Source organism: Cavia porcellus, unplaced genomic scaffold (genome assembly GCF_034190915.1).
Source record: "Cavia porcellus strain 051 isolate PalLab524CR breed Dunkin Hartley unplaced genomic scaffold, mCavPor4.1 scaffold_4, whole genome shotgun sequence".
Classification (NCBI taxonomy): Eukaryota; Metazoa; Chordata; class Mammalia; order Rodentia; family Caviidae; genus Cavia; species Cavia porcellus.
Window position 1 is genome coordinate 101010111 of NW_026947487.1, and position 7676 is coordinate 101017786.

General features: G+C 44.0%; 1 long non-coding RNA gene across 1 annotated transcript; it reads left to right on the top strand.

The window, feature by feature from the left end:
* Positions 1-5156: 5156 nt before the first annotated feature.
* LOC111757429 (uncharacterized) lies at positions 5157-7348 on the top strand. Its single transcript, XR_002791778.2, has 3 exons — positions 5157-5246; positions 5771-5860; positions 5965-7348. It is a non-coding gene; the product is annotated as an uncharacterized LOC111757429 (long non-coding RNA).
* The last annotated feature ends 328 nt before the right edge of the window (positions 7349-7676 follow it).

A 7676-nucleotide genomic window follows, 5' to 3' on the forward strand; every position in this document is an offset into this window, starting at 1 on the left:
TCCAAATATTTTATTATAAAAATTTTCAAATGTACAAAAATATAAAAGAATTGTACAGTAAACAACTACCTAAATTCTCCTCTTGACATTTTTATATGTTTACTTTATCTTATATCTGTCCAGTTAGCATCCCTCTAGCCACCCATTGATCCATTTCTTTGGATTTAGCAATACAGTTTGCATAGCATTTCATAAAAAGGCTCTGCTACCAAAAGACAGAGAGAGAGAAAGAGAGAAAGAGAGAGAGAGAGAAAGAGAGAGAAAGAATGAGAGAATGGAAAAAATGGAAATAAAGCTTTTGTAAATAAGAAGAAATGGAGTGTCTTAGCTATTTTTTTTTCTCATTGCTGAGACATGTCTGACACCCAAAGTTGAAGGGGAAAGGTTTATTTAGCTCACAGTTTGTAGAGGTTTTAGTCCATAGTCAGCTGGTTCCAAGGCAGGGAGACACAGCATACAAGTATCTCAGAAGAGGGTAGAAGGTATGACCATAGGTCTTTTTATCCCCTTATTTTATCCAGGCCACTTAGGATGGGTAGCACTCACACCCTTAATGCCAGTGCCCTTGATCCTAGTGTTGCACTGTGAATCAGTCTCAGCATCACACACTGTAGATCCAACCAATCTGAAAAACCCATATCTATGACCACATGAGGCTTTGGGGGGACATCTATACCCACACAATAACAAGGATTTGAAGGGGAAAAGAGGCTTGGGGAAAAAGAATCAATATCATGTACAGATACAGATTCCCTATGATGAATGTGATCATTATGTATATCTAAAATGTAACAATAAATTGATTTTAAAAAATATGTTGTTCTACAAAAGTATATTAACTAGCATCCTCCAGCTTCATCATTGAATGCAGAATTTATATAACACTTGAAAGATTTCCCTTCTTTTGAGTCTTTCGGGACAGTATGCCAGTTGTGATATTGGAGGAGTACCAATAAATATCACCCATCTTTGAAAACTGAATTTGCACCAATGAAAAAGACAAAGGAACCAGGAGTGGTGGCACACTCTTGTAATCCCAGCACTTGGGAGGCTGAGGCAGGCAGATTGTGGCAAGTTCAAGACCAGCCTGTGCTACAAAGTGAGCCCAGGTCCAGCATAGTGAACTGCATAGTGAGACCCTGTCTCAAAAAGACAAAAAAAAAAAAAAAAAAAAAAAAGACAAAGGAAACAGTAGGTGGGAACCAAAATATCACCTTCATTACTAATAAAACTGTGGTTATAGTGTGGTCTAAGTCTGCTGGCAAATGGGCTTATTAATGGTGACTCCCAATGTAGTATTAGACTCAGTCAATCAACTTGACCAATCAACTTCTCTCCCATCAATTGACCTAATTTGACCTTGTGACAGCCCCAAATGTGCTCTTTTGTGTGTTTGAAATTTGTTATGATAAAATTTCTGGACCTAGCTATGCTCTGCAGCTCTGTCAGAGATGAGGCATGAGGAGAAGAGACTGGGTCCACAGGGCAGAGCCTCCTTGTGTCCTGACCTCCAGAACGGGTTAGTTATCAAGCGTGCGTTGTTAGGAGAGCAAGTCTTCCCCTGGTGTCTTCTCTTGCACGTGCTGCCCCTTCACTTTCGGCCACGTGATGAAGCAAGACGCCCTCGCCAAATGCTGCCACTAAGCGCTGGACTTCACAGCTGTATGCACTAGATAAGCTTTTCATTACAAATGATTCAGTTTGTGGTATTCTCTTATAGCACGAGAAAATGAAGTAAGGTATAATTTCAATTTTTTTTTTCTTTTTGGGGGTGCTGAGGACTGAATCCAGGGGTGCTCTACCACTGAGCTACATCTCCAGTTCTTTTCTAAGTTGCCTGGGCTGGCCTCAAACTTGTTACCCTTCTGCTTTACCCCTCCAAGTAACTGAGATTACGGACACGCACCACCATGCCTGCTGAATTTTTAAATTAAAATGGGTAATGTCTCCCAAGAGGAAAAACAGAAGAGAGAAATGAATTACACATACCCGATTTTTCCTTCAAAACCTACCAAATGACTTAAGTAATTAAGAAATTAAATTACTCATCAGATAAGTTTACCCTGAGAAAGATAAATGAAATGAGAGTCCCAAGGCCAGCATGAGCTGTAGCTGCTGCTACCATTTGGATCCTGTGTTAAAGGCTTGGACTCCAGCTGGTGGGGCCTTTACAATGTGGGGTTTAGTGGGAGGTCTCCAGGGCTTCAGGGCTGGCTCCTCACAGGGGATCTCCAGCTGTCTTTTTCACTTTCAGACCATGAGGTGAGTAGCTTTTTGCTCTGCACCTGCTCCCTGCCATGATGTGCTGCCTCACCGCAGGTCCAAAAGCAACAAGGTCAACTCACCACAGACTGAATCCTCCAAAACCATGAGCCAAGCAAAACCTTTCTCTTTATAAGTTGATTGTCTCGTGTATTTGTCACAGTGATGAGAAGGTGACTAGTACAGTTAGAAACAATAGAGCTGAGGAAGTCACTGTCTTCCATTGATTAAATTCTAAACAGCACCCTGTGCCTGTTCCTTCTTCATTGTCCTAAGAGAGGTAGAAAATAAGAACAAAAACATAGGAGGATACAGATACAAATTCTCTAGGATGACTGTGGTCATTATGTATATCTAAAATGTACCAGTAAGATCTGATTGAAAAAGAAAAATAAGGGGCCGAGGATTTAGCTCAGCAGCATGAGTGCCTGCCTTGCAAGCATGCAGTCATGAGTTCGATCCCCGGTACAAAAAAAAAAATAAACCACAGGAAGAGATCTCTACATGCACAGGCATGTTGGATCTTCTAGCTTGACTTTTAGTCACCTGCCCCCTACTCAAACATCATTATAGGTTCATGAATATGTACTACATGTCATGTATGTCATTAAGACCAGAGTGAATTTTGGGACAAGCATGCATGTTCGGAACCCCTAACATGACTCCAGGGCTGTCCATCATAGCAGAGGTTCAGGGGTGGGCACTTGGGCTGGGGTACATATTCTTTAAATTCTGAAAGCCTGACTTACAGTGGCTGTGTTGCTTTTTCAGTGTCCTATTGATTTAGGGGAAATGCTGTTCAAATACTCTGAGTTCATGTTCCCCGTGAGTGAATTCTAAGGAACAATGGAGGTTAAGAGTAGGAAAATTTATCAGAAAAGGGATAGGGAACAGGAACAGCACCTGAGTAATAGGGAGATTCCCAAATGAGTTGCCAATGAGCCTACTTCTCAAGCAAGTTTTACAGAGCAAAATCATGGTGGATACGATGCAGGTCAATATTGTGATTAACCAATCAGATTTTTAAGTATAGTTGGTTAGGTAACATTGATCCAATGGTAGCAAGGGTTCATGGATGACATCATTTACCTTGGTCAATAATCTACGGTCTTAGTCCTAGTTTTAATAGGTGGGAGAGGATGGCCCAGCCCTAACGAGATAATAGGAAATCTCAAAAGGGAGATACCAATAATCTCCACCTTCTGTTTATCTCCTAGCCATTGTGATTTTAATCTTCAGGCGCACCTCCAGCCACAGTCCTGAGGGACTGCAGTGCCTTTACTTTTCTGTCACCCTGCACCATTTTTCTGTCTGTCTTACCATTTGGTGGCACAGACTTCCCCTGAATACAGCTTCCCGTGACCTTCAATAAAGGTAGCTACTTGCCACTTGCCACCCGGTGTATACTTGCAATTTATTGCTTGTCAAACACAAGAGCACAAGAGCGGGGACTACTTGCCCCTTTCATGGTAACATGACTAAGACAGCTAGGAAATAAACTGCTCTAAAATGCAGAGGCTTACAACCACAGCTACCCTGTATTTATGACAAGGGATGTCAGTTTCCCATTTGATGTAGTAATATTATAAATTTTATTTATTTTTGTCCTTTTGAAACAGGGTCTTGTTATGCAGTTCAGGCTGGCCTTGAGTCCACTTTGTAACCCAGGTTGGTCTCAAAATCCTAACAATATTCTTGCCTCAGTCTCCTGAGTGCTGGGATTACAGGAGTGTGCCACCATGCCCAGCAGTAATATTATTTAAGTAAATGTTTAAAAGAAGCTAGTTTAAATGAAAAATGAGCTGATTTTAAGAAACCACTTAAGTATACTACACCCATGGTAAACAAAGTGTGGTAAAGAGGCTGAGATAGGAGGATGGAAAGTAAAATCCTATCTTGGTTAATATAGCAAGATCCTGTCTCAAAATAAAGTAAAATACGGATATAGCTATGAATATGGCTTATGGTATCATGCCCCTGGCTCTGAACCCCAGGATCAAAGCAAAACAAAACAAACAACCAAGACATGGTAAAACTTTGTGGCAAAAGTAAGAACAGTTCTTCAATAACTGAAATTTGAAGAATATGGTTCTAGTTAAAAAGACTGTTTAAAAGATAAATATTTAGCTGGGTGAGTGGCACATGCCTGTAACTCTAGCATTTGAGAAGCTGAGGCAGGAAGATTGCTGTTGAAGGTCAGCCTGAACTGTATAGTAAGATCCTGTCTCAAAAATACATACATACATATGTACATACATACGTACGTACCACGAAACCTTCAATTGACCCACACACTCCTGCAGCTAGATCCTATTTTCACACTCCCTCAAGCAAAGCTTGGGGAAAGTGTGCATAGGTCCTCATCTCCAACTCACTGCTGTGACTAATCCAGTCTGACCGCTGAGTCGATTCTCTAGTGACGCTGCTCCCCCAGCGAGCTCCATAGCCAAGTCCTGTGGACATCGCAGGCCACATCGTCCATGGCCTCCCAGCAGCACATGACCACTGCCTCCCTTCTGAAACTCCCGTTTTCTTTTTTTCTGTCGACTTTGATTTCCTGTTTGCCCTCTACCTCTCTAGTTCCTCCTCCTCACAGTTATAAAAGCGCCTCAGGACCAATTCAAGGGCTTCAAGTATCATCTGTATGGAGATACTGGCAATTCTACCTGCGGCTCAGCCTGACCTCTCACCGTGGACCCAGTCAGTCGGGTCCTGCACCTGCCTGGCCCAGCGGCCTCCAGCTTCACAGGACAGGAAGAACTCCTGATTCTGTCCCCGTAAATGGCATCATCACCTTAACCAAGCTCCCGTAGGAGACAGTCTTGGCTCTTTCTTTCCTTTACTTCTAAAATCAGTCTATCACTAAGCTTTTAAATTTTTGTTTTGTTTTGTTTTTTTCAGACAGGGCATCACTGTGAAGTTCAGGCTGGCCTCAAACTCACAGCGATCCTCCTGCCTCAGTCTCTTGAGTGCTGGGATTACAGGTGCGTACCACCACACCCTGCCACCAAGTTTTAAATTTTACCCAAAACTCCAGAATGCGATCAATGCTTTTTGCATCTCTTCTGCCACCAGCATGGCCCAAGCTAAGCCCACCGCCACTGGACACAGCGCCAGTCTCCTTTCTTGATTCAATTCCATTCCTCCTGCCCCCAATCACTTTCTTCACATAAAGACTGCTATACAATATAAACCAGCAGCTTCCTCTCAGTCTGGAAAAATGTTAGACTATGTGTGATAATGTGCATGACGAGGAAGCCCTTTGGATCTGGCCACCAGCCCTTTTTCTCATGTTTCTGTCTCTGTCTCTCAGCCCCCGTGACTTCTCTGTTTCTGGTTTCCAGTAGTTGTCTGCTGAAGACCTTTGCTTGTGCTATTAGTCTGCCTTGCATATTCTCTCTCCCAGATTTGTCCCCAGCTGTTTTTTTTCCTCTCAGCATTCATGTCTTAGCCTCAATGACTCCTTCCCAGAGCATCTATCTTGACCGTTTGTCATGGTTGTGTCTAGATGTCCTCCAAGAGCTTCATTCACTCATGGGCAAGGCTTTAGCAAGAGGACTGGATCGTGGCGACGCTGCAGCTGATTCGCTGTTAGGAGGTGGGTTCTGGTGGGCGGAGCAGGTTACTGGGGTTTGATCTGGAAGAGTTTATCCCCCTTCCTGGCTCCTCACTTCTCTCCCTGCTTCTTGGACACTGTGACAGGAGCAGCTTTCCTCTGCCCAGAGCCTTTTGCCATGACATTTCTGTGTTGAAGCTGCCAGACATGGATTGGAACCTCTGAACTCTGAACCGACCATAGAGCTCTCTCCACCTTTAAGTTTCAGGTGTTGGGTATTTTGTGCAGCCAATGAGGAAAGTGACTAAGACACTATCAAACAGAGGCTTCCCTGGAGGCGACCCCATTACTTTGTTTTCTTCATAGCACGCACAGCAGGCTCTAAATACCTTGTTTGTTTACTTCTGTACTTGTTTGTTATCATACAGTCCATGAGGGCAAGGAGACCTTGTCGCAGGCTCCCCTGTTGTATCCCCATTGCTGAAAGTAGCATCATACCCATAGCAGGTCCTCAACAAATCCCTGTTCACTGTAATGAATGAGAGGGGGACTCGAACAGGGAGGATCTTACCAGCTCTGATTCGTGGGGACATATTCAGGGATTTTAATCAAAGACACAGTGATTAGATCTGGCCATTCTAAAAGGTTGGTTTGGAGCTGGGCTAGGGCTGAGGCTGGGGCTACCACTCAGCTGTACAGTGATTGCCTGCCATTTCAGAGCCCATGGGCTCAATCCTGAGCAATGCAACAGCACAACAATGACAAAAGGATCAACCTGCTGGTGGTGAGAAAAAACAGATTGGAAGGGCACTCAGGAAAACTATTGCAGTGGTCTGGGAGAATGATAATACAATTAAATTAATAACATGTGCAAAGCCCGTGGCACTTCATTATATGGAATAGAGGAGGAAGTGTAGCAAGCAAGCAAGAAATAAGGGTCTGAGAGACAGAAGGGTTTTGTATCCCGAGACCCTTTGAGCTGCCTATCTTGTCTTCCTGTGACAAATACCAGAATTCCTTATGCTTTTCAGGTTGGTTTTTTATGTTAATAGTTTATCTTGAGTTAACTATTCATTACTCTTCCCCTATCATCGGGTGTTGGGAGCTGCGGCCGAGCCCGGTCGCCTTACTTGGCGGACATGAGGCCTGTAGGAAGGAGCAAAGCCTGAGCTAGATTACCCCTCCCATCGAGTGTGCTAAGATGGCGCTTATCTCCTGCTTCCTGCTTGGTAAACAACCCGCTCTGTAAGATAGTCTGCCTAGCAACAACTGATGTTAGCCAATCAGCCCGCATCGCGCGCTTTGAACTGATTGGCCACTGTAACCCTATAAAAGTGAGTGCCTCTCCCGCCACGAGAGAAGAAGCACGGAAGGAGCCACGGAGAGCGGACCGGTAGAGGCTTCGGGACAGACTGTAGAGAAGAAGCACGGAAGGAGCCGCGGGGAGCGGACCGGTAGAGGCTTCGGCCGGGAAGAATCCCGGGGCAGACTGTACGGAGAGGGAAAATAAAGAAAGCCCAGCCACTGCCAGATCTTGTCGTGTGTTCTTCCTGCCGGCCGGGAGCGACACCGACAATCGGGAAGACAAGAATTCCAGAGAGAGAGACCAGGAAGCCTCTCATTAATTGTGTGACTCTGTCTATTGTCAGGATGTTGAATAAATGTGAAGAAAATATTTTTAGGGACTGGGAATTTAGCTCAACGGCACAAGTGTCTGCTTGGCAAGCGTGAGGTTGTGAGGTCTTTGGTCAATCCCAAAGATCAAAAAGAAAAAAAATATTTATAGAAGGCTGAGACAGGAGGATTGCCATGAATTCAAAGCCATCCAGGGCTACATAGTAAGTTCAAACTGCACAGT